Consider the following 27338-nt stretch of genomic DNA (forward strand, 5'->3'; position numbering starts at 1 on the left):
CGAGAAGGTGATTCTTTCCGCATAGCTGGCACCTCGGTTCACACAGATGACCTTCTTTCGGGTTTTCCATGCCGCATCCGCGGCACTTTTTATTCGTCGGATCCGGACAGACGTCGTCTCGGTGTCCCATGCGCCCACACGCGTGGCAAACTTCATATTTCTTCTTGTACAAGGCGCATCTTTGCGCGAAAGGTGATAAACCACGCTCTTTAATGTCGGCCGTCGTTAGGACTTCCTCCCCTTCCTCATTGGCCGTTTTCAAAGTCAAGTTTACAATTGCCTGACGCTGCATGTATGGTTTCATCAGGTTGCTATGATAAGTGTTGTTGGGCCGTCTTGCCAATTTCACTTCATAGTTAGTATCAGAAAGCTTCGATACAATTTTGCGGGCCCTTCCCATCGAACTTCCAGCTTGCTTATCTTTGATATCCTAAGAAGCACCACTTGGCTGCCTACTTCGAAGGTGCGTTTTTTTGCTGACTTGTTGTGGTACTCCTTCGACTAGATTTTCTCCGCCTTCATATGGATTTCTACAATATTCTTTGTGTTCACAAGACTCTGAAGTAGGTTGAGGACTTACGAGACTACATTTGAGTCTTCATCGCAGCCTTCCAAGCCTCTCGCAGCATGTGCAGCGGAGTTCTCAGGCTTCGGCCATACACAAGCTCTGCTGGGCTAAAATCTGTGGTCTCGTGGGGAGCAGATATGAAGGCGAACATAGCGGCGGGAATGCAAGGCACCCAATCACGCCTGCGCTCAAAACACAAGGCTCTCAATATTCGCTTGAGTGCCGAGTGCATTCATTTCACTGGGTCAGATTGCGGGTAAGGATCGCACTGTGCACCACTTTGATTCCTCATTTATCTAAAAAGGTGGAAGCTAGGCAGCTGGTGAATAAGCTGCCGTTACCGCACTGTATCTCGGAAGGGAACCCTAAGCGTGCGAAAATTGAGAACAGAGCGTCCACGGCCTGGGGAGAATTTAGCTCCTTAAGTGCTACTACCTCTGGTAACCTGGTCGCGACACACAGGGCAGTCAGAACATACCGGCAACCATTCGTTGATCGTGGCAGAGGACCTACAATATCGGTTACCAGTCACTGAAAAGCTTCTGTTATGACTGGCACCAACTTCATTGGCGCCTTCCATTTGTCATTAGATTTGTCCATTCTCTGGCAGGTGTCGCAAGAGCGCACGAATTGTTTAACATCTTTCCAACAATATGGCCAATAAAACGCCTGAGCAATTCTAGTCTTGGTCTTTTTCTAGCCAAAATGCCCTGCCCACGCATTCTCATGCGCGAGTTCTAGTAGCTGACCGCGATACTTCCGAGGAATCCAAAGCCGCTCATATTTTAGACCCTGCTTATCCCTGTAGCTGCCTGATCTCTCATAAAATTCAACTCCCTTTTTCTCCACACTCAGTTCGACGCTCTTCAGGAAATCGGCAATCGAGCAGTCTTCCTGCTGCTCGAGAATGAGAGTTTCCTTATCAACTGCAGCCAGCGCTTGCCAGCCGGTGCGAATAAGAGCGAGAGTTGAGGCCGCGCCGCGTCTACAGCGCAGGCATCATTCTCAGCCACGTCCAAACACGGCTCGCTCACACCAGCTCCCGCGTTCCCTGCCGTGCCGTCTCAAAGTTCAAGTTACCCTGCTCGTCCAGTGTGCCACAGCGCGGTTCGCACTGGCGCAAGATCAAGTTGCTTCGACAGATTGCGTGCTTTGGATCACGTGGGGACCATGTACGCCACGTCGGCTAAGAATGATTTGCCCTGATCCTTTAGAAGCTGCTCCGAGATGTTTGAGAAGAGGTATGAAAATTTCTCTAGGAGGGCGGCACACACAGCGACTTCTGTGTTTAGTTTACCACATTATTTTTCAATGGTGACCATCGCAATCGGTAGACACACTCTGCTCCTCGGCCACTTGCTGTATCCAAGCGCATTCTCCCGTAAACTCACTCGGGGATACGAAAGACTGGTGGACAACGTCCATAGTTGCTGCCGAGTCCCGAAGTGCTCTGCATTTCTTTCCGTTTACCTTAATCTCCTGCATATATGGCTCCAACAGTCTCAGGATTTTGTCTGTTTCCCGAATGGTCGCCAACAGAACTCTCTCTTTGCAGTATGTTGCTAGGCGCCCTTCAGTTTTGCAGTTATAGCATTTCAGCGGTTTGCGTTTTTCAAAAGAACGTGTCGCATCGTTGCCCTATTTGGGAGCATCATTAGTGCTCTAAGACTCATTCTGCCCTTCCCTTACAGTTTCTTTTGTAAGAGACGAGTCTTTACGAAACTCGCGATGCGTTAATGGCTTCCATTCGTCGGGCCTCCTCGAAAAGCCATCTTTCCTGTCAGTTTTCTCTACGCTCACTGCCTTGTTGTGCAAGCTTCGGCAGGCGTAATATTCTGCGCTAACCCTGCTGCCTTGTTTAGCTTAACCTCCGTTAGCTTATCTAGCAACCACATCATCATCGATGCAACGGTAGAATTGCTCTAATGCGATGCATTCCACGACCTTATCGCGATCGTCATAAACATCTGCGCCCTTGAGCAACTAAACTAGGTCGGCTTTCCGACTGAACGCGAAGTCAGCATGCGACTCCTTACCCTTATGAGCATACCAGAACCTCTGCCGGAAGGCTTCGGGCGACCATTCGTACTTCCGCTGTAGTGCTTCCATGACATCACTGTAGCTTTCGAAAGCCTCTTTCGACAGACACGTGATTACGTCATATGCCTCCCCGGGAAGCAAAGCCAACAAGTTCTGTGCCCAGAGGGATGGCTCGATGTCATTCCGTTCGCACACATACTCAAATTTCACGAGGAATTTAGCCATATCCTCGCCAGTGGCAAAAGACGGTACTTGATCACGGATTTTGGGACTGTTAGAGGGGATTGTCACAGAAGCTCAGCTAGGTGCTGGCGAGCTTTTGCGGAGCTCCAATTCTTTCATTTTAAGTTCCATCTGTATAAGCGCCTCACGCTCCTGCATTTCTTCTTTGCGACGTTCCCTCTCTTTTTCTTTCGCGTGACGTTCCCTCTCCTCCTCCCGTTCACGACGTTCCTTCTCTTCCTCTTTCTCGCGGCGTTCCTTCTCCTCCTCCCGCTCACAACGTTCCTTCTCTTCCTCTTTATCGCGGCGTTCCTTCTCCCGCTAACGACGTTCCTTCTCTTCCTCTTTCTCGCGGCGTTCCTTCTCCTCCCGCTCACGATGTTCCTTCTTATCCTACCGTTCATGGCCTCACTGATATAAGCCCAGGCCTCTGCGGCTTCGTCAACCGTCACGTCCTTAGTCTACACGATCTCAAGGATCGCCTTCTTTCTTTCCGTTGAGCCCAAATCGATGCTCAACTACTCACAAATTTGGAGGAGTTCTATGACCTTGTAACTCCATCATTTACATCGGCCTCTTGTTTGCCTCCTTTTTAGAATAGTGTACTAGACGTTCGCTCTCTCCATCTTAGCAAGAGACGCGCAAGCTTCTCTCACACTGATTGCCCTCTCAGCATCCCTTGGTTTTCAGAACACTTCCTGTAGGCTTCAAACACGCAAGGTTAACACAATGCCACGCTCAGCCTTTCTCTAAGCTACCCTGTGTGTCAGATAAAGTCTTCAGGTACTCACCGCGCCGAGATGTCTGACGCCGGTCAATCCTGCAGATGCCATCCAATGTTGTGCGGTGGGGTTATCACACAGTAGCCCGCCGTCAACACAATTGTGCCAAGGAGTTGGTTGCGTGGCGCTCGTCACCCGTTTCGTGAACGATGGCTGTCAGCTCCCAGGGCGGTAGCGATGAATCTGATTCGGCGCTGGTGAGATCAAGAAAAGAAAGGGCGGGAAAGGGTCCACCGCCAGGGCTACGACGCCGAGCTGTCTGGATGATCAGCTCATGTATAAACACGTCGCTTCTCTCCCCTTGGCATGGTTCGCCTCCAGTGCACAGATGCTTTGCAGAGCAGTATCCGGATTTTCTGAAGGAGGCGTTCGCCGGCGAAGTTTCGCGTCCGGCTGATGTTCTCGGCGGCTTTGGCCGGGCACAACAAGGCCAAATACCGAGGCTTTTTGAGAAAGCAAAGAAGACAGTGACGGCGCAAAAGGATTACGTGGACCAACGACGGATTAAGAAGTATAAGAAATAGTCGGTGACATGGCAAGCGCTGATTGGTGAACAGAAGACGATGAAGACGATAAAGCTGACGTGTATGAACGCGGAGGTTATAAAAAGGCGCGATATGAAGAGACAAATGGGTGGAAGCCAGAGAAGCGGAGGCTCCGGGAGTTGAGGGGGGCCTTGGCTTGGAGTGAGCAATGCCGGCTGCTTTACCGGTGCCCGCGTGTTCTACGGCACACCGTAGACTTCCTGCTGTTCTCAAACCGCTTCCGGGGACTGGGCGATTACTCAGCCACCTGCTACGTCCAGAGGGCACCTCCAAAGCTCGTACCACCGTCCACCTGCATCGACCAGGAGGTTCACTTTAACGCCGCCACGAACGCCAATGTTGCGGCAGCCCACGCTTCAACGGGAGGCCGTCCGTTGTGGCCAACAAGACCAGCTGATTGCAATCCGAACGCCACCTCTGCACCGACGCCTTGTCTGGACCCACGAAACGCGCCGCCGGCTTCGAACTGTAAGCTCGAACGCTGTCTCGTAGTGTAAAAGTGGAACGCTGTTTCTTAATGTGAAGCATCGTGTTTATCAGTAGTCTTTGTAGGTTGTGTTAGTTTTTGTAAATTATTTTTGTTTGAGTGTTAGCGTCCGTGTATGTGTGGATTAAATGTGCGTCCGTGCGGGGATGGCTGGCATCTGGTTCATGTTTTTGGCCTGAGCGTTCGCCGGGGATCCGCGACAAAGAAACAAGTTGCGATCCTGCCAGGATTCAATTTCTTGTTTATTTTCTATTCGTCTCAGATCTTTCGGACTGCTCGACGGCAGACAGTATGGAATTGGCGAAGACACATTAGAGATGGCTCTCAAGCTAGGGCTAAACAAAAAGAAGGCGATGAGTCTATAAGCAAGAAGTGAAACTAAGAGATGAAAGTGCGCAAGCGTGTGAAGATGCGCGTTAAGCAGCGCATGAAGCAAAGGAAGGAGAGGAACGCGAGGTTAGAAGAATTGAACAAGAGAAGGAGTTTTTGCTGTGGAAACAGCAGCAGGTGATTGGAGAACACAGCGCCTTGATCGGCGGCAGTTTTTCCAAGGAAGCTGATGGCTCCTTTTGATGACAAAAGAGATGACTTGGACGCATATCTGCAATGATTTGAGCGGATAGGACAAGGTTGGGAGCACTCTTAATGGGCAATAGCGTTGAGTATGTGTTTAGTCGGGGAAGTGCTGAATATGTTTGGTAGGATGCCTGCGTCTGATTCCATGGATTACGATAAAGTCAAAAAGTCACTTCTCCAAAATTTAGGCCTACAGCAGAGGACTTTCAAAATATTCCGCACCGCGAAACCTGAGGATTCCGAAACCGCTAAGCAGTTTGCTTATTGGCTAGCCAATTATTTCGACAGGTGGCTTCAGATGCCGAACACAGAAAAGAGATTTGAAGGCGTGCGTAACAAACTGGTGACAGAGAAGTTTGTAGTATGCTGCAGTCCAAACCTGGCGGTATTGCTGAAAGAAATAGATTTGTGTTCATTAGAAGAGGTTGCCGAGAATGCAGACCAGTTTCTCGAAGCTCAAGCTCTCAGGAATATGAGTAAGGGGAAGGAAGAAAATCAGAAGGTTTGAGAATTAAATTCGTCAAAACCAAGACCCCTTTAGGACGCTTATCAGATGCTTCCTCTGTAACTAGGTGGGACACCATGCAGGTGATTGTATATCTAGCAGTGCATCAGGAGAGGACATACTGCGGAAGAATGCCGATATGTAACGCAAGACCGTGCTGAATGTGTTGTTGATTTAACGAAAGACATCACACCAGCCAAAGTGCCACAGCTCAAAGAGGAACAAACGCCACTGGACAATGAAGTGGAGCGTGGAACGTCCAAGTCGAAAACAGCAATGCCAGTGATCTTTGGACAAATAGGGGACCGTCATATATTGGTACTTAGTGACAGTGGAGCAAATACAGCTTTGCTTCGGAGAAGCCTAGTGAGTGATGAAGGCATAACAGGGGAAGCGTCCGCTCTCACCCTGGTGGACAGCACGGTTAGGTCCCTTCCGGAAGCTAGGATTTTAGTGTCAACCCCCTATTATACCGTAAAGCTATTGGCAAAATACGTAGAGCAGCCCATCTACAATCTCATATTGGGAAACATTCGGGTGCAAGAGGGTTCAATTACCTTGATCCTGAGTGGAGGATGATTGATATTGGGAAGCACTAAAACGAGGAAAAGCAAGAGAGAGCCAGAGTGCACGACAGCGCAAGAGACAGCCAGAGCGACGCCACGGCCGCTCTCTACTCCCGTTGCGATTTCCCTGAACGTACCACCGGGCGAAATGGCAATTAAGCAAAGAGAAGATTCGAGCTTGCAAGCCTTCTTAGATAATGTAGGAGAAATTCAGAAAAGGAGATGGAGTCGTACCTCGTTTCAATTTCAATTGGTAGACGGTCTTCTTCACAGAAATGCATATTGTGGAAGAAGGCCAGGTCGAGACGGCAAGGTCGAGACGGCAAAGCAAGGGATGCCGTGTCTGTCGTTTTACTCCGATGACAAAGCCCAGGCGCGCGCCTGAGCCGGCGCCGTGGGACGATGATGATAGTATGTACAAATGAAAGAGGAAGATCATGGAATGAATAAATTAAAGAACATCCACGGAAGGCTCACACAATCTGCCCGGGGGGTCGGAAGCGGCCAGCCTGGCCGCTCCTAACTAAGCGATGCATCGCGGCGCACAAACGGTTTCAAGCGAGACACATGAACAATTTCAGTTCCACGGTGGCGTCGCTCAGCTGGGGTATCAACAGGCGTCACTTTGTAATTCACTGGGGAAGTTTGGCTTATGACCGCATAGGGACCTATGTAGCGGTGGTGGAATTTGTCACTAAGGCCAGGGGTGCGCAACGGTGTATAAAGCAGTACTTCGTCGCCAGGACGGAAAGAGACCACTCGATGTGTAGAATCATAGCGAGTCTTGCGGTCTTCCTGGCACGCTGCCGTGTTGAGGCGGGCAAGAGGACGGCATCTGGCCACACGAGATAAAAAATGGGTAGGTACTGATGTGGAGTAGTCGGGCGTAGAGAAGAAGGAAGCGTCGAGAATTGTAGTGGGAGGACGGCCATAAACGAGGAAAAATGGAGAATAACCGGTAGTCCGCTGTACTGCTGTGTTATAGGCGAAAGTGACGAATGGTAGAATAATGTCCCAATTTCGATGATCCGGTGAGATGTACATGGAGATCATATCCGATAAGGTGCGGTGAAATCGCTCAGTCAGCCCGTTAGTCTGGGGATGGTAGCTCGAGGTTGTCTTATGAAGGGTGGATGACGCTTGAAGAACTTCGGCAACGACTTTCGATAAGAAGGCTGTACCGCGGTCACTTAGGAGCACCCGAGGAGCGCCGTGACGTAATACAATTGATCGCAAAAAGAAATTTGCTACTTCTTCAGCGGAACCAGTCGGTACAGGTGCTGTCTCAGCGTAGCGTGTGAGGTGGTCGACAGCTGTTATAATCCAATGGTTACCCCCATCGGAGAGAGGTAGGGGACCATATAAGTCGATGCCGACTACGTCGAATGGCGTGGCGGGACAAGGAAGAGGTCGTAGAAGGCCAGCGGGCGAAGAAGTCAGTCGTTTGCGACGTTGGCACAGAGGGCAGGATGCGACGTATTTGGCAACGGTGGAAGATAAGCCAGGCCAAAAGAATCGTTTTCTCACGCGGTCGTAGGTTTTGTCAAAACCAAGGTGGCCTGCAGTAGCGTCATCGTGGAGAGCCGCCAGAATACGTGGGCGAAGCACACGCGGCACGACTGGGATCCAGCGAGTTCCATCAGGGCAATACACGTAACGGAGTAGGATGCCATCTTCGAGCTTGAAATTGCGAAGCTGTCGGCGAAGCCTAGCATTGGGCTGGTCCGAAGCGCCGATAAGGCGGTCGATGATAGGACGACAGTAGGCGTCAGCTAATTGCTGCGAGCGGAGTGCGTGTTCGTGCTCAGAATCGTCAAAAGAAACTGTTGTGATATGCGTCGGGGGAAGAGATGGCCGGCTGTGGTCAGAGGTAGAAATGCGTTGCGAAGAAAAACAGCAGGCTGATTCCGTAAGTGGGCAGCGAAAGAGAGCGTCGGCGTCTTGGTGTTGGCGACCAGATTTATTAGTGACGTCGAAATGGTATTCTTGCAGGCGTAGAATCCAGCGGCCAAGTCGGCCTGTCAAATTCTTGAGTGAAGACAACCAGCAAAGAGCATGGTGGTCGGTCACAACTGTGAAGTGCCGACCGTATAGATAAGGGCGAAATTTTTGGACAGCCCAGACGACGGCAAGACACTCCTGCTCGGTAATGGTGTAGTTTTTCTCAGCTGGAGTCAGAGTCCGACTGGCAAAGGCAATCACTTTCTCACGCGATGTTGCATCACGCTGCAGAAGTACAGCGCCAAGACCGTGACCACTGGCATCGGTTTGCAGGATAGTTGGAGCGCTGTCACTGAAGTGGGCAAGAACAGGATCTGATGTGAGGGCGTGCTTTAGGTCATTAAAAGCAGTTTCGCACTGTTCTGTCCATACGAAAGGGCTGCGTGCTTTAAGTAGCTCATGAAGTGGTGCAGCAATAGTTGCAAAATGCCTTATAAAACGCCGGAAATAAGAGGCGAGGCCGAGGAAACTGCGCAAATCTGTAGTCCGTTGTGGACGAGGAAAGTTCAAGACCGCGATTGTTTTTTCAGGATCTGGGCGAATGCCGTCATGACTGACCAGATGTCCCAGTATTCTAATTTCCTTCTGTGCAAAGTGGCATTTCTTGGTGTTGAGCTGAAGGCCTGCCGAAGCGAGACAGGTGAGGACTTCATTCAGGCGCGTGAGATGGTCATTAAAGGTTGTCGAAAAGATAACAATGTCGTCCAAGTAGCACAAACAGGTTCTCCATTTTAGGCCATGAAGCACAGTATCGATCATTCTTTCAAATGTCGCTGGTGCGTTACAAAGTCCGAAAGGCATAACCATCGGGTGTTGCGAAAGCGGTTTTTTCTTTGTCGTCTTCGTGCATAGGTATTTGCCAATAACCTGAGCGAAGGTCCAAGGTCGAGAAATATTCTGAGCCTTGGAGAGAGTCAAGGGCGTCTTTAATTCGTGGCATCAGATATACATCTTTGCGGGTAATTTTGTTGAGGGCGCGGTAATCAACACAAAAGCGTACCGAGCCGTCCTTTTTTTTAACTAGCACTACTGGGGAGGACCATGGGCTTGTTGAGGGACGAATTATATTGCGATGGAGCATGTCATTTACATTTTCTTCAATTACTTTTCGTTCAGAGAGGGAAACCCGATAAGGCCGTCGGCGAACGATAGAGTTACCTTCAGTAATGATGCGATGGTGCGCAACACTAGTCTGTCCCAGTGGTGTGGAAGTGGCATCAAAAATGGCTTGGTGGTGTCGAAGCAATGTCAGCAGTTCTTGGCGTTGGCTCGGCGTAAGTTTCGGATTAATAGTCTTTCCGAGAACAGAAAGAGAGACGTCTGACGAAACACGTTGCTGAGGCGGAGGGGCGGTGAGCACCATCAGGGAAAAAGGTTGAACATCCACCATGCAATGCAGAGAAGTTCCTTTTGGTAGCACGAGGGATTCACGTGAAGTGTTAGTGGCCACTACTGTCGCTGAGCCGTTGTGGAATCGGACAAGACTTGACGGGAAGGCGATGCCGCGTGCAAGATGACTATATGATGGTGCTATTAGTACGTCCCCGTCAGTGATGTGGTCAGAAACAACAGTAAGCAGTTTTTCGCACTGAGGAGGCAAAACAGTATCAGCGGCGGCAACGAGGGGATGATGTCGTTCAGGAAAGTCAGATGAGAAATCGCTGTCTGTCATATGGATAACACGCTCACCACAAGAAATTAACGCTGAAGCGGTTGACAAAAAATCCCATCCAAAAATCATCAGATGCGCACAAGGTGAGAGTACAGCAAACTGCACATGATGGCGGATGCCGTCGATAACAACTCGTACGGTGCACTTCGCTGAAGGGCGCAAAGGGACGTCACTGGCTCCACGGAGTTCAGGCCCATCATATGGTGTTGTCACTTTTCGCAAACGGTAGCACAAATCAGCGTGAATAACAGAAATTGCAGCCCCTGTATCAATCAAAGCTTCAACCGGTAAACCTTCAGCGATAACAGCAATCACGTTATACGGGCGATCAGGAGGACTTTTAGTAAGTTCGCAGAGTGCAGTTTGACCTCCGGAAACTGCAACACTTAGTTTTCCGGATGGCGGACAGGGAGAACGGTTGCGGGGCGGAGAGGGGAAACTGAGCGGCGGTATGGGGATGTGGACCGGCGTCGGGATACATGGTTCCCACGAGGCTCAGAGGAAGATACTGGAGGTGGGGAGGATCGTCGAGGTGGGCTGGGAATAGGTCGCCGCTGATAATATGAGGGTACGTCACTTTCGAAGGCGTCGTAACCACGCCGCTCGTTTTGAATGCGTCGACGACAGAAGCGGGATATATGCCCTCGGATTCCACAGTAGTAGCAAACTGGGCGAGAGGGGCGCCAAGGTGCGTAATAGGGTGGCGTAGGCTGAGCCGTCGCCACGGCGTTGATGTGGTTGTAGGGCGGTGCCAGTTGTGGCGGCGGAACAAAAGGAGGGGGTGATGCTGCGACGTTTGCGTAAGTCGATGCTGGGCGGGTTGCAGGAGGGTCGGACACCATAGGCCGAGTGATTGTTGCCAGCTCATCTTTAATGATGTTGCGGAGACCGGCGTCATTAGAAGGTACCGAAGAATGATCGCACCCATGTTGACAGACAGGCTTGAGGGCTTGGAGCTCCTCCCGGATGATGGCTCGAATCAGTGCCCGCAGATCCATGTCAGCAGAGGTCGGGCCAGTAGCAATGCCGGGCTGCAATCGGGAGGACTGCAGCTGGTCGATACGTTGGCAGGTCGCAATAATGGCGTAAACGGTAGAAGGATTCTGGGCAATCAGGATGTTATATGCCACTGAATTAATTCCTTTCAAGATATGGTGTACGCGTTCAGGTTCCGGCATGGTGGGACTAATACGCCGGCAAAGTGCAAGTATGGCCTCTATGTAGGACGCGTACGCCTCATCGGGACCTTGGAGGCGAGAGGCGAGCTTATTCTTCGCGACCTCTGTCCGAACTGCTGGGTCCGCAAAATATTGGCGGAACTGCTGCTTGAACGTGTTCCAGTTAGTGGTGTGGGGTTCGCGGTTAATAAACCAGATTCTGGCGACCTCAATGAAGCAGAAAGAAACATTCAGAAATTTTAGAGCATCGTCCCACCGGTTGTAGTTACTGCAGCGTTCATAGGTGTCCAGCCAGTCATCGACGTCTTCATCGCGACGACCAGCGGACAGCGGCGGGTCGCGTTGTCGTGTGGGCACAGTCGGAGGGGGTGGTGCAGCCGAGGTAGAGGGTGCTGCGGATTCGTGGGTACTCTCGGTAGTCATAACGATGGTGGCAGGCGGTAAACAGTGACCGGAACGCAGCTCCAGCGAGAGGCAGGGCACGAAACAGCAACGGGATCAAGTCCTACCTCCACCACTTGTGGAAGAAGGCCACGTCGAGACGGCAAGGTCGAGACGTCAAAGCAAGGGATGCCGTGTCTGGCGTTTTACTCCGATGACAAAGCCCAGGCGCGCGCCTGAGCCGGCGCCGCGGGACGATGATGATGGTATGTACAAATGAAAGAGGAAGATCATGGAATGAATAAATTAAAGAACATCCACGGAAGGCTCACAATATTTATCTCAGGAAGGCAGGTACAACAACTTGTATAGGAAGGGAACCAGCGATATGAACCAACTAGCCCAGCAGTTTGCACTCCTACAACTTGTGTTACCGAAAGATTTGCGAGAGACGGTTTTACGCTTAGGGCACGACACCATCATGGCCGGACACCAGGGGGTTCAGAAGACGGTGTCCAGGATCCACGAGGAGATCTTTTGGCCAGGTGTTCGAAGCGACGTTAAACGCTTTTTTAGGTCGTGCGACGTTTGCCAACGCACAATCCCAAAGGGCAGAGTTAGTACCGTACCACTGGACAAGATGCCAACTATCGACCTACCGTTTCAGAGAGATGCTACTGACATTGTGGGACCAATCTGTCCAAGATCTACTAAAGGCAATAGATGTGTGCTTACCTTGGTCGACATGTCTACTCGTTATCCTGACGCCATTCCATTGAAAACTATCGACAGTGTCTAAGTTGCTGAAGGTCTTTTGGAGATCTTCGCTCGCTATGGGATTCCCAAAGAGATTTTAAGTGACCATGGATGAAACTTCTCATCGGAACGCCTTCTGTCTATAAGGCATTTACTAAGAGCGCCACACCATCCAATGTGTAATGGTCTAGTAGAGCGATTCAATGGGACGCTCAAAAGTATGACTAAGAAAATGTGCCAGGAAAGACGAACCGATTGGGATAGATAGCTTCCAGCTCTTTTATTTGCCTACCGCGAAGTACCGCAAGCAAGTCTTGGCTTCTCGCCTTTCGAGATGTTGCATGGAAGAACCTTTAGGGGCCCCTTCACAATACCTAAGGAGCTGTGGGCAAATAAGAAGATTGCAGCGGAGTTCAAGACGACATAGACTTATGTGCTGGGGTAGCGAGACAAGCCGAAGGAAACATGTAGCATGGCACATCAAGGTCTCGAGTGGGCGCGAGGACGCTATATGGGCTACTATGACAAGAAAGCTACCAATAGGAATCTCAATCCAGGCGACAGGGTTTTGATCCCACTGCCCACGGACAACAAGTTATTGATGCAATGGAAAGGACCCTACCTAGTGACACAGAAGAAAAACTATATAGATTATGAATTATTAATAAATAACACCAAGAAGGTATTTCATGGAAACATGTTGAAGAAATACGAAAAAAGAGTTCCAGCACCGAAAGAGTTAGGAGACAAGGTCGCTTGCTTTGTATTGGTAGAAGACCCAGATGATGTTGTTGAGATGCCCTCTTAGGATTTGAAGAAAAATGTGGGTTGGGAAAAGGTATTAATAAACCTCAATTTGAATGCAGACAAAAGCTCAGAGATAAGGGCTCTACTACAAAGTAAGGGAGATATTTTTTCGGATGTACCGGGCAAGACTGACATCATATGCTGCAAATTAGAACTCTGTACATACCGACCAATCAGTGTGAGGCAATACCCACTACCGTTAGTGGTACAGGAATCAATTGAAAAAGATGTGCGGGAAAGGTTGGAGTTGGGTATAATCGAGAGGTCATGGTCTGCATACAATGCCCCTCTTGTGGTCGTCAAAAAACCTGATGGCACCAACAGACTGTGCGCAGACTTTCGCCGGCTTAATGGCGTCTTGTAAACGATGCTGAACGTATTCCAAGAGCGGACGTGGTGTTCGCTAAGGTAGGCAACAAAAAGTTTTTTTATAAACTTGATTTAGCTAAAGGGTATTGGCAAATACCAATGGAGAAATCATCGAAGGAGAAAACAGCTTTTTTCTGCGCAGCGTCATAGTTTCAGTTTAAGTTCATGCCCTTTGGATTGAATACAGCATCGGCTATTTTCATGAAATTGATGAGGAAAGTTTTGGATGGGTTCCAAAACGTTATATCGATGGCATCCTGGTGGCGACCGATACATGGAAAGAACACGTAGTTACGCTAGAGAGGCTCTTTGACATAATTCAGCAAGCCAAGCTGACGGTAAAACCAGCAAAATGTGGGATAGGCTTTGAGGCTATATCTTTTGTCAGGCAGATGCTCGGGATGGGCCGCATCACGACGAAAGACGATGTATTAGGAAAAATACAGGCAGCCCAGACACCCACTATTAGGAAGGAAGTACAGTCGTTTCTTGGTTTAACTGGGTACTACAGGGAGTTTATTGTCGATTATGATCGCATAGCCTATCCACTTGTAGAGCTCACTTGGAAGGGTGTCAGTAATAAACTTTATTGGACAGCTGAACACAAAAACGCCTTCATGACTTTAACACGTTCACTGCGTAGCCCCTTATCATAGTTTTGATCTCTGTGCGTTATGGCCCACCGGTGGGTCACCCGACGCTTTCCGCGGGTGCGGCGTGACACACCGGTGGGGTACACTTATGAGGCTGTTTGTTCCGCCTGCTGAAAGATGGCTGTACTGGCATTTTCAATCGCAGTTTGCGCGGGCTACTTCAATTATGTATGCTAGCGCAGAAAATCATCAAGTGGTTCACTTGGTCCGTGCATTTCCAGGAAGTTGCTTCCTCTGGGGTCGCATTTTATAAGAATCTATAGCCCCTTTTCCGCTCTGTTTCGCGTGACGCAATTAAGCCTGACAGACGATCGATCAATCACAGAAATGAAAAGCAGCAGATACCTTCGCCATTCGTTGCGTGCTGTGGTTCAATATTGGCTGCAAGGTGCGTCCAATAGCGAGGTCTGGTCGCCAATAGTCAGGTCGCTTCCCACGAACGTTTGAATAGCATGGCTACGTCATCGAACAAAAATGACCTGATGTAAAGAACCAAATGGATCATGGATCCTTGTAACATACGGCACCTGGAGAATTTATCGAGTCATTTATTACCGCGACTATGCTCGCTTCATCCCCAATGAACGTGACCGAAGCAAGTTCTCAAGGATGTCTTTGAAAAACGGCGCCCTTTCTGTCGACAAAAGTTCTGCTTTATGTAATTAGATCGCGGCCAAGAGTTTCGGTCGTTCTGGTCCGAACAAGTGCCAGAGGCGCTTGTTGCTCTCGCGCCCTGGATTCTTCTTTCTTTTACTGGACATTTACGAGTTTCCACAATAAAGAGTTTGCGTTTTGAAGCCGTTGCCTGCTACGTTTACTACGCACCGACCAGCTCCTCTTTGTGGGCAACGCCACGTGACCCTGCGTTTCAGCATTCACTAAGCACCAAGACACAAGAATTAACCTCAAACTCGACATTTTATTGAAATATTTCCAGAATAATTTTCCGAAGAAAAAAAAACAGTTCAAGTCACAGCCTTTGCAGCTAAACGTCTTACGTGCCACCAGCTCACGATGTCTAAAACGCAGTCTATGTTCAGGAGTTCTACTCGTGCAGAAGATTGAAACATGGCAAACACATAAATGGCCTTCCCTCGCAATTTGCGCAGAATGTAACAACTTTCTTCGCCATTACCCTTACCTGCTCTGGGCTTCTGCGAGCTCTCAGCGATGCGTAGCATCCAGTACATCTCCTTCGGACAGACCGTGCAGGTCCATCGGCCTGTTCCAGCGTATGGGCGCGCTTTGTTCCGCGTGTCCTTTCGCTCTCAATCTCAGCTGTGGCGAAAGGTGCGCGTGCCAAGTCCTCGCGGAATGCGATGATTGGCGATGTTTTACCGTCCACCATTGAACGGACAACCCATGCGTTCACAACTGCAGCTCCAACGATGAGCTCCACCGCAGCTTTCCTATACCACTTGAGCCCTTTCCGTAGGCAGGAGTAGTAGGACGTCATTTGGTCACTGTACTCAACGCCCCTTTTCGCCGCGTTGTAGTCGAGGACTGTGCGCGGTTTCATGATCGGCTCACCCTTTCTCGTTTTTTTCCGGTATCAACAAGGCTGGCGTCATGCTCAGCAACCGTTGTCATCATGAGAACGGGCCGTTTATCCAACCACTTCAGCACCTTTATGCCTTTGTGGGATTCAAGACCAATGACTTCTCCTTTTTTACTCTAGCTTCTGTAACTTCTTTCGGAAGCCCCTTTCGGTTCGATCGGAGAGTGCCACATAAAAATGTATCATCCTTCAACAGGCGTGACGCAAGCGGCATGCTCGCGTAGAAGTTGTCTACGAAAAGTGCGCGACCACAGCCGGTGAAGCCAGCCATCAAATTTACTACTACTTCTTCGGCATGCCCCATGCCCGCTATGGCGTCAGATTTTCCGGCATATATTTGCACTTTCAATGTATAGCCTTCCTTCGTGCAGGCCTTGTATAGCTTGAATCCATACTTGTGGGCTTTACCTGGATGTATTGCCTGAAGGCAATACAGCCCACGCCACGGAATCATCGTTTCGTCAATGACAATCTCTTTGCCTGGCTCCAACACTGAGCAGAAATTGCGATTCATTTTATCCATCAAGGGTCGAATACGATAGAGACGATCCTGCTGTGCGCTCGGTTCCTCGTTACCTGCGAAATGTTATATCTGTTATATCTCTGCCGCCATCTGTGATATGATAGTGGAAACTAATTATCATGCATTTGTGGAAACATATCGTCGTCGAACTGCAAGAAACGCCTCGTTGTTTGCGCCAGCACGGCTCGACTGCGTTGCGTGATCCACCGGTGGGCCACGACGCAGTGAACATGTTAAAACAGCATATGGCAAATCCTCCTGTTCTGCTTGCTCCGAACTTAGACAAAGAGTTTGTACTTCGCACTGACGCGTCCGACAGATCATTGGGAGCAGTACTCTTGCAAGAAGAGAATCACAAATGACATCCGATATTCTATGCTAGTAAAAGATTAAATGCTTGTGAAAGCAACTACTCCGCCATTGAAAAGGAATCTTTGGCTGTGGAATGGGCAGTGAAGAAATTTCATATTTATTTTTACAGGAGACACTTTCGAATTCAAACTGTTGATCAGCCGCTCGAATATCTAACCAAAGCCAAAATGAACAATAGCAAAGTCATGAGGTGGAGCCTAGCCTTGCAAGAGCACGAATTTTATGCGAAATATAATAAAGGCAGAGACAACATTGGCGCAGATTTCATAAGTAGAGCCGCACAGGCCTTGATTTGAGTTATGTTTTTTGGGGGGCTTGTTTTGTTGATGTGTGTCTATACAATGAAATGTGTTGTGCGCGTTATCATGTCTATTAAGGACACTGTACGGACAACGACAGTGTTGTGACAGTGTTCTATGAATACAATTTTGGTGCGTTGTGGCAGTGGGGTGATAGTGTTGTGATAGTGTTCTATGAAGACCATTTTGGTGTGTTTTGTCAGTGGTGTGATTCGGGCGCTTTCAAGACAACTGAGGTGTTCTCAATGTTGGGTTCAGACTGTCCGGAGAAGATATTCGGTTTGCTGGAAGTCGTAATGGCAGCGAAACTGTAAGCAGTTTTCAAGGGGAAACTCGAGAGAGAGGGGCCCTTGTCGCATGTAAGAGGCCGAAGACAGAGGCTTTTTTCGAAAGCAAAGAAGACGACGACGGCGAAAAGGATTAGGTGGACCAACGAAGGATTAAGTAGAAGAAGTAGGCGGTGACATGGCAAACGCTGATTGGTGAACAAGAGACGATAAAGACGACGACAAGGCTGATGTGTTCGAACGCGGAGGTTATAAAAAGGCGCGATATGAAGAGGCAAGTGGTAGGAAGCCAGAGAAGTGGAGGCTCCGGGAGGTGAGGGACGCCTTGGCTGGGAGTGAGCAACACCGGCTGCTGTGCTGGTGTCCGCATGTTCTGCGGCACTGCACAATAGAATCCCTGCTATTATCAAACCGGTTTAAGAGATTGAGCGAATACTCAGCCACCTGCTACGTCCCGGGGGCACCTCCAAAGCTCGTACCACCGTCCACTTGCATCGGCCAGGAGGTTCACCACAACGCCGCCACGAACGCCAACGTTGCTTCATCCCACGCTTCAACGGGAGGTCGTCCGTTGCGGCCAACAAGACCAGCTCATAGCAAGCCGAACGCCACCTGGACGCCGACGCCACTGCCTGGACCCACGAAACGCGTCGCCCGCTTCGTGCTGTAAGCTTGAACGCTGTCTCGTAGTGTAAAAGTGGAACGCTGTTTCTTAATGTGAAGCATCGTGTTTATCAGTAGTCTTTGTAGGTTGCGTTAGTATTTTTAATTTTTTTTGTTTGAGTGTTAGCGTCTGTGCATGTGTGTAATAAATATGTGTCCGTGCGGGTACGGCTGTCGTCTAGTTCATGCTTTCCGCCTGAGCGTTCGCCCGAGATCCGTGACAGTATATGCTGATGATACTGCGTTTATTGCTGCTGCATCGGATATTCAGCCCTTTTATTTCCACTTGCAAACGTGCCTGAACTCTATTGAGAATTGATTGTGTGGCTTGCGTCTTACATTAAATGTGAACAAAATCGCGGTCTTTGTATTCAATATAAAAGATCCTGTAAGTCTGTCTGTAATGTATCAGCAACAAATAATACCTCCCTTATGATGATAATCGTTCATGGCAGCCCCACATTAACTATATTGCTACGAAAGGAGCTTGGGCCGTGGGCATGTTGTGCCGAATTAGTCGTCCCAGGTCTGGAATGCGGAGAGATGTGATTTTAATGGTTTATGTTATGCATCTGCGTTCAATTTTATAGTTCGGTTCATTCTTGTTTTCTGGTTCAGCAGCTTTTAAAATTCGGCTGCTTGTTCTCTTGGAGGGAGAAGCGCTTCGATTGTGTCTTGGACTTCTAAAATTTGTTGCCAAAACCGTGCTCTACCTTGAAGCCCGGATTCCTCCTTTGATATTTAGATTACAAATTCTAACTTTCAGACGTACCTGGGGTATATGAATCAGAGTTTCACCGATCTATGCCTATCTTTTGCTGTCAGCCGACCTCCTTTTTTGGTGTCCATAGGCCTATATTTCACACCCCGCAGGTAGTTACGGTCAAACATTTGCTAGACTCTTTCAATTTTCCCTTAGTATTCTACCCATTCAAACCAGCGAGTCGTCTGTTAAAATTGCTTTGACGGCATATTCCCGAATAATGCTAAAGACTTGTCATCTGTTATTCTAAACTGAGTATTAGCAGATCATTTACGAAGCCTTTTTGCTAGTTTATTAATAGCTACTGACGCATCTCAATGTAATAAAATGGTAGGTGTGGGTATACATTGTCAGCATTTAGACTGGTCCTTTTCTGTCCGGCTTCCTGACTTCACCCCAATTTTTGAAGCGGAGTTTCTGGCGGCAGTACTCGCTTTACGGAAACTAGACTCCTATTTTTATAAAATGGCTGTAATTTCCCACTCTCTATCCTTGTGTCCAGGGGATTCTGCCATAGTAAAAACCTTTCTCTCCCTGATCCCTCGACATTTGAAACCTGTACGCCAATTGGTGTCCCAGAGAGGGAGAGAGAGACAACTTTATTTGCCCCAGATGTTGTGAATTAGGGCAGACAGGTCCTGTGTGGCCCCCAGGTGGGGGCGACATCCTGGGCCCACGAAATGAGTGAAAGTTGTGTGTTCCTGTCTGGCTTGGTAAGGAGTTGGTGCCAGCTTTCCGCAGAGGAAGCTGGCAGGAGGGCCCTTGGGGGCGGGTTATTTACGCATCCCCAGAAGATGTGCGCCTGAGTGGCGGGTTCTCCATTGTTACAATTTGGACATGCGGGGTCGTATTGCCCGTTCGTAATTAGTGATAGCCTGGAGTGCCTAAGAAATGAGTGTGTCTGTAATCTGCGCAGCAGGGTGGCTTGTGCTCGGTCGAGGTCGGGGTGGGGAGGCGGGAAAAGGCGTCGCGTCTCTTTGTGTAGATTGGTAATTTCGGCGAAAGTCTGGGGGGCTTCAGCGAGTGCGTCTAGATGCGTGAGACCGACCGCCCGGATTGTTAATCCTCGGGCAAGTTGGTCGGCCCCATCGTTTCCAGAGTTTCCCGCGTGGTCGGGTACCCAGACTAGGTTAATTTTGTGGTCGGGAGTGCAGCCGCGAAGGCAGATGTAGCCTGCCGAGAAATTTAGAATTGCTCTTTTTGAGTCACTAAGGACTGTACGCGTACGCGGGCCAGCGCTGGCCAGCGCTATTGCTGTTTCTTCCGCTGCGGTGGGGGAGGAGGCACGCACCGTGGCGGCGGAGATAAGTGTAGATTGCGGCGTGGTAGCACAGGCCACATATGTTGTTGCATCTTGCCTTGCCGCGTCCACGTATGTTGCGTGTTCATCGGTATGGTAGGTTTCATCGAGTGCCCTGGCTTTGTGTTGACGGCGCGCATCGTGGCGGCCAGGGAGCATGTTTTTTGGTAGTGGTTTGACAACGAGGCGGCTGTGTACACATGTCGGGAGGGGGGCTGTGGGATGGGGATCGCCTATTGGGTTGACGTTTAACCGGTCAAGGATGAGACGGCCGTGATTTGTCCTGGAGAGGCGATGAATTTGGGCTGTCTTGTGTGCCTCTATAAGTTCGGAAAGAGTGTTGTAAATCCCCAGTTGGAGGAGGTGTCGTGTGCTAGCGTATTGTGGCAATCCTAGGGAAGCCTTGTACACCGAGCGAATGACGCTGTTAACTGCCTCCTCATCTTTTCGGCGAAGGTGATAGTAGGGATAGGAGTATACTATTCTGCTAACGAGGAATGCCTGTGTTAGCCGGCAGAGGTCATCCTCCATCATGCCTCTACGACGTGCGGAGATGCGGCGAATAAGGGCGATTATTTGGTGAGCTGTGGTGCGGAGGCGTTGTATTGCTTCGGAGTTCTGTGTATTGTTTTGTATTAGCATGCCCAGGACACGAATGGTCTGAACGGAAGGTATAGGGCGTGTGTCGATGTGGAGCGTGATGAGCTCAAGCGCTGCAGGAGCCGGTCTGCGCACTCTCCTGTCGCGGATGACAAGCAGCTCCGATTTTGTTGGGGAGCATGTGAGGCCGTTCGCCTGTACATATGTGTGGACAGCGTCAATGGCTGTCTGGAGGGAAATCTGGATGTCCCCGTCTGAACCAGAGTTGGTCCAGAGGGTGATATCGTCGGCGTATAGGGAGTGTTTTACGTGAGGTATGGTGTTTAAAATTAGGGGAAGGCCCCTCATGGTGACATTAAAGAGGAAAGGGGAGAGGACTGCACCTTATGGGGTTCCTCTGGTGCCCAGGGTAATCTTGTCACTGATGAGTTCGCCAATGTGGAGTTCTGCGGTGCGGTTGTGTAGGAAGTTCGCGATGTAATTGTAGGTACGGGTGCCTACATTCATCTGAGCGAGATTTGTCAAAATGGAGGCGTGTGATACGTCGTCAAACGCCTTGCTAATATCGATGCCGAGAATCATCCGTGTGGCCCGGATGGGACCTGGGTCGAGTATGTGATGTTGTATTTGCCACATGATGTCTTGAGTGGAGAGTCCGGCTCTCAACCCAATCATAGTGGGCGGAAGGAGATCTTCTTTGTCTGCGTGGTTTTTAAGCCTGTTAAGGATAACGTGTTCCATCACCTTACTGAGACAAGATGTAAGGAAAATAGGTCGGAGATGGCCCAGCTCGTTTTTTGCCCGGTTTAGGTATAAAGATCACTTTGGCATGCTTCCAGGTATCCGGAAGGCGGCCATCAAGCCAATGGGTTTGAAAAGTTCCGTGAGTGCTTCGATGGACTGGTCATCGAGGTTACGGAGCATTTTGTTAGTTATATGATCGTTACCTGCGGCGGCGGTGGTCTTGATGTGATTGAGGGCTGCATGAACTTCGGCTGTTGTGATGTCCCTGTCCATGTCGGTGTTTGGAAGTCCCGTGTATGCCGCGGGGATGGGGATTTCGGTCGAGGTGTTAATGTACTTGTCTGTCAGAGTGTCGAGCAGTTCCTCATTTGTGCCCTGAAAAGCGTGTATTATTCGGGCGAGGTTCTTATGGGATGTGGCCTTAGTGAGGGTCGGATCAAGGAGATGTTTAAGCAGATACCATGAGTTTTTACAGCCTAGCTGTCCGTTTCGACGGTCGCATGTTTGATGCTATTGTTCCCGGCTAAGCTTGGTGGCGTAAGTTTCGATTTCTCGCTCAAGGCGTGCGAGGCGAAGTTTGAGAGGGCGGTTATGTTTGCGTCGGAGCCAGCGAGCGCGAAGGCTACGCTGTGCTTCCCAGATGTGGATGAGTTTGGCATCAGGGTTGGGGCCATCCTCCTCTTGTGTAGTCGTGGAGGTGGCATTTTCGGCATCCTGGAGTAGTGAGGCTGTACAGGTGTCCAGGTCCTCGATGGGGATCGGTGCACGTTTTGTACGTACGTATCTGAACGCGTCCCAGTTGGTGTGCTTGACGTGTCCCAGTCAACACGCGTCGCCTACGGTTCTTCAAACATATTAGATCTTGTACCAACCACAGATCCCAGATGTTTATTACTTATAACCAACCTACGTGAAATTAGTGATCGCAAAGTTGTTCATGCAGTTTTTCTGCTTGCTCCAGAGATACGCCCGACACGTAAGAAAACTATTATACTCTTCATTGCGGCAATTAAGATGCAATTAGCAATGAGCTTGAAAGCTTTCTGCCTAGGTTTCAGTCAGGTTTACACATTTTTGTTCATGATAACTGGCTGCTTTTAGCTAACAGGTTTACCGAGCTAGGTAACAAATGTATGCCTCAGATGTCCATCCACGCCAAAAACCAGAAACCGCGGTTCACTAACAGAGTAAAATGGTTAGCCAGATAGCAAAAGCGGCTTTTTTGATCGGCGACAATGACGCTAGCGCCTGCGCTTGGAACAGAGATTACATAGCCGAGGATACCTACTATGCTGCTATCCAAGACGCTAACCGATCATTCTTTAATCTTGATATGCCGAAAATCCTTCACAATGACCCAAAAAATTATGGCAAATAGTAACCTCGGCGGACACTCACGTCATTACCCTTACCGACACAGTGGGTGAGAAGGACACTGGTGTTGAGAGGGCTGCAATTTTCAATGTTACGTTTTACGGCGAAAGCTTTCAATGCCGCATCGTTTTCGACAGAAGGTTGCCAGAAGAGATGTCACGCTTTCGAGAGCGAGAGTTAAAAATACATTTAAAATTAAAAAGCACTGCAGAATCTGCATTGAACTAATGGGAAAGCATGGATAATGTTTTGTTTTTTAAATTTTGCTATTTTTAAATTTAGGTACTGGTTGAGTTTGCAGAGCACAATAACTTAAGAATCATGAATACCTTCTTCAGCAAACGGAATAACCGGTAATAGACATGGAAAAGTCCCAATGGGGAGACTAAAAATGAAATTGACTTCATAATGTGTTCAACCTTGCAATATACAAGATGTAGAGGTAGTCGGGAAAGTGGATTCAGTGACCACCGCATGTTAAGGTCCCGAATTAACCTAAATCTGAAGAAGGAACGCAACAGGTTAGTAAGAAAGAAACCCATCAACGAATTAGCTGTGAGGGGGAGGGCAGAAGAGTTCAGGATCTCGCTACAGAGTAGATATTCAACTCTAACCGAGGATGGCGACATTACCTTAGAAGCAATGAACGATAATTTCAGAGATATAATTGCTGAATGCGTGGTAGAAGTAGGCGGTAGGATAGTTAGAGAGGATACCGGTAAGCTGTCTAAGAAGACGAAAGATTTGATTAAGAAACGCCAGAGTATGAAACCTTCCAATCCAATAGACCAGATCGAATTGGCCGAGATATCAAAGCTAATCAATAAGCGCAAGGTGGCCGATATAAGGAAGTATAACATGGATAAAATTGAGCATGCTGTAAAGAACGGGGGAAGGCGGTAAAGAAAAATTTGTGCATAGGCAATAACCTGATGTATGAGATAAGGGACAAGGGGGGCAACGTCATCACGAATATGGACAAGATAGTCAAAGTACCCGAGAAGTTCTATACAGATCTCTACAGTAGGCAAAATAGTCAGGACCGTAATGAGATTGGCGATAGGGAAAAACAGTCAGACGTTCCACCGGTGACGAAGGACGAGGTCAAGAAAGCATTAGAAACTATGAAAAGGGGGAAATCGGCTGGAGAGGATCAGATAACAGATTTGCTGAAGGATGGGGGGGATATTGTGCTAGAAAAACTGGCCACCCTGTATACGCAGTGCCTGGTATCATCGACGGTACCGAAACCATGGAAGAGTGCAAACATTATCCTCATTCTTAAGGAAGAGGACTCTAAGGACCTTAAAAATTACAGACAGAGCAGCTTACTTTCTGCTACTTATAAAGTATTTACTAAGGTAATCGCTAATAGAATCCGGACAACCTTAGACTCCAATCAAGCAAAGGATCAAGCAGGTTTTCGGAAACGGTACTCTACTATCGATCATATCCATACCATCAATCAGGTGATAGAAATATACTCGGAATATAACCAGCCCTTATACATAGCATTCATTTATTACAAAAAGCATTTGACTCAGTTAAACCTCGGCGGTGATGCAGGCACTGCGAAATCAGGGGGTAAACGAGCCGTACGTGAAAGTGCTGGAAGACATATATAGTGGCTGCACATCAACCATAGTTCTGCATAAGGAAAGTAACAAAATTCCCATAAAGAACGGTGTTAGGCAAGGAGACACAATCTCCCCAGTACTATTCACAGCTTGCTTAGAAGAAGTATTCAGAGACTTGGAATGGGAGCAGCTAGGGATAAGGGTAGATGGAGAATACCTCAGTAACCTGCGATTTACTGATGACATTGCCTTGCTAAGCAACTCGGGGGATGAACTGCAAATAATGATTGGTGACCTAGACAGGAAAAGTAGAAGGGTAGGCTTGACAATCAATATGTAGAAGACTAACGTAATGTTCAACAGCCTCGGGAAGGAACAGCAGCGTACATTAGGTAGCGAAGTACTGGAAGTAGTAGGCGAATATGTCTACTTAGGACAGGTAGTAACCGCAGATCCAGACCATGAAAAGGAAATAAAAAGAAGAATAAGATTGGGATTGAGCGCATTTGGCAAGTACTCGCAGATTATGACTAGCAGCTTACCGGTATCGCTCAAGAGAAAAGTATACAACAGTTGCATCTTACCTGTACTCACCTATTTGGCTGAAACGTGGAGGCTAACCAAGAGAGTTCTACTTAAGTTGAGAACAACCCAGAGGGCTATGGAACGAATAGTGGTAGAAGTAACATTAAGAGATAGGAAGCGTGCAGAGTGGGTCAGAGAAATAACTCAAGTTACTGACATTCTAGTGGAAATGAAGAAGAAACGGGCATGGGCAGGACATGTAATGCGAATGGAGGATAACCGATGGTCGATTAGGGTAACAAACTGGATTCCAAGGGAAGGAAAGCGTAGCAGGGGCGGCAGAAAGTCAGGTGGGCAGAGGAAGTTAAGAAGTTCGCAGGGGTCAAGTGGATGCAGCTAGAACAGAGCCGGGTTAAGTGTAGAAATATGCGGGAGGCCTTCGCCCTGCAGTGGTATAGTCAGGCTGAGGGTGATGATGATGATGAATTTGGGTGGTTTTTTTTTTGTTACTCTTTCGTCTCGCGCCAATAGCTTCCTATGCCCTTTTCACATCTACTTTCGGTTCGGTGACGTCACATCCTCGACGTCATCCTAATGGACTGACTTAATTAACTATATTCCTCTTTGGTACATTCGAATTGCGCGCCAATCCCTTATTATGCCTTTTTTTGTCTCTACTTCTGGTTGCGTGATGTGACATCATTGACGTCACATTAATTTGCGTCTTGTTTGCCCATTTTACCTTTTGGTACTTTCAAATTGCGCACCAATCCTTTCCTATGCCCTTTGTCGAATCTACTTCCGGTTGCATGACGTCACATCCTTGGCGTCGCCCTAATTGACTGACGTAATTAACTATTTTTGTTTTTGGTACTTTCAGATGTTTGGGATGAACTGAAAAATGAAAGGCGGAGGCTTAATGTAGTCAGTGAAGATAACGATAGCAGCGGAGACCATGATAACAGCGACCAAATTGTTTCGGCGTCGTGCCATAGGGCCACCCGACGAAAGCACAGCAAAACTCATGACTGACGAGTAGATAATATTCGGCCTTTGCGTCTTGTTTCAATGCCCGAAGCATTATTATTAAGACTGTAGAATTGGAAGGCTCCTGTATGACCTCGACCAGCACATCATGTTTTTGACCGAAAATGGCTGCGCCCTTATGTTCTCAATGGGCTAATAGTGCCACCCGGCTACAAAATACTAAGGTACGTATACAGTCCCATGTAGGAGTCGTGATTGCCCTGAAGGAGAGCATAAGCTCAGAAATGTGGAGCAACGAACACAATCACGTGAATAAAAAACACAACGCAGGCGCACACTACCAACTTTAATACGTAACTTAACACGCACTTCCTTTTCACCACTCAGCTACATCTCCTACACACACACCCAAGTACATCTTCACACACCCCTTCTTTGCCAGGTAGATAGCAGCAGAGAGTAGCTGGGTGGTGAAGAGGAAATGCACATTCAGTTCCAGGTTACAGTTGATAGTGTGCGCCTGGCTTGTGTTTTATATTCACGTGATTGTGTTCGTTGTGCCAAATTTCTGGGTATTATGCAGCACCAGCTCGCCCCTCAAGCTGTTATTTTGAGCGACCATAAGCGCTGTAGTGTTACCCGGTATTCCTAACCATGAAAGCATTTTTTGCAAGATAGATTATTGTGGCTACACAGTCGTATTGGGCGTGGTCTATCGACCTCCTAACACTGATCTTGCTTTTCTAGAAATGCTGTGTTATTATGTTCAATGTTTCCGGGGTGTTCGAGTGAAGGTTATTTTTTTTTTTTGGGGGGGGGGGGCGATTTCAACTTGCCCAATATTGTAGAAGAACGGCTGATTGGGCAAGTTGGTGACCATGACGGACACTAATATAAGTGCGCAACAAAGACGAGACAAACAGGAGAAGTGGACAACGACGACGACCGTTCATTTCTTGTACTCCACGCCATCGCTGCCCACTTCTCCTCTTTGTCTCGTATTATTTGCGCACTTATATTACTCCCAATATCGACTGGCTTTACATGAATACCGTGGGTGCTGGTTCTAGACATTCTGAGCTTCTTCTGGACATTGCGTTTTCGTGCAACTTTACTGACTTCAACTTGTTCTTCAGTGTCCCAATTTTTTTTATTTATTGTTTCTTAGTACTGGACTTTAGTGCATTTCTCAAGGTGGGCTGAAGGGTGTTTCTGACCATTACCCCGTTTTCTCTGTCTTTTCGTTTCCTATGCATGTTAACACCAAAATACCGTTCCGTCGTTGTAAAAGATTTTACTAGAACTGATGCTGTAGAGATTTTGGATTTTCCAGAGTCACTTGGATGGCTTCAGTAATGAAGTGAATGTAAATGCTTCGTGGTACGCACTTAAAAAGATATTCTTTGACTGTATGAAAAAGTTTGTTCCGAATGTTACAAAGAAAAAAGAAACATAACCCATGGATGACGCGGGACTTATTTCACATGAAACAGAAGCTAAAGCGGATGCGAACTTCTGGTCGGCGTAATGAAACTAATGTGAGCATACTGAGCAGCCAGTTAAGGAACAAGACCATGCAAGCTAAGGACTTTTTCTTCATTGTTACGTTAAGTCGAGAGGTCCTCATAATATCCCTGCAGCTTACTTTCGCCGTTGCG

The 27338-nt window shown here is 48.4% G+C and overlaps 1 pseudogene; it reads right to left on the bottom strand.

The window, feature by feature from the left end:
- Positions 1-1644: 1644 nt before the first annotated feature.
- On the bottom strand, positions 1645-12270 carry LOC146175152 (uncharacterized; annotated as a pseudogene).
- Positions 12271-27338: the final 15068 nt, after the last annotated feature.

The sequence above is a fragment of the Amblyomma maculatum genome, chromosome 11 (genome assembly GCF_055883805.1).
Source record: "Amblyomma maculatum isolate TAMU_Amacu chromosome 11, ASM5588380v1, whole genome shotgun sequence".
NCBI lineage: Eukaryota > Metazoa > Arthropoda > Arachnida > Ixodida > Ixodidae > Amblyomma > Amblyomma maculatum.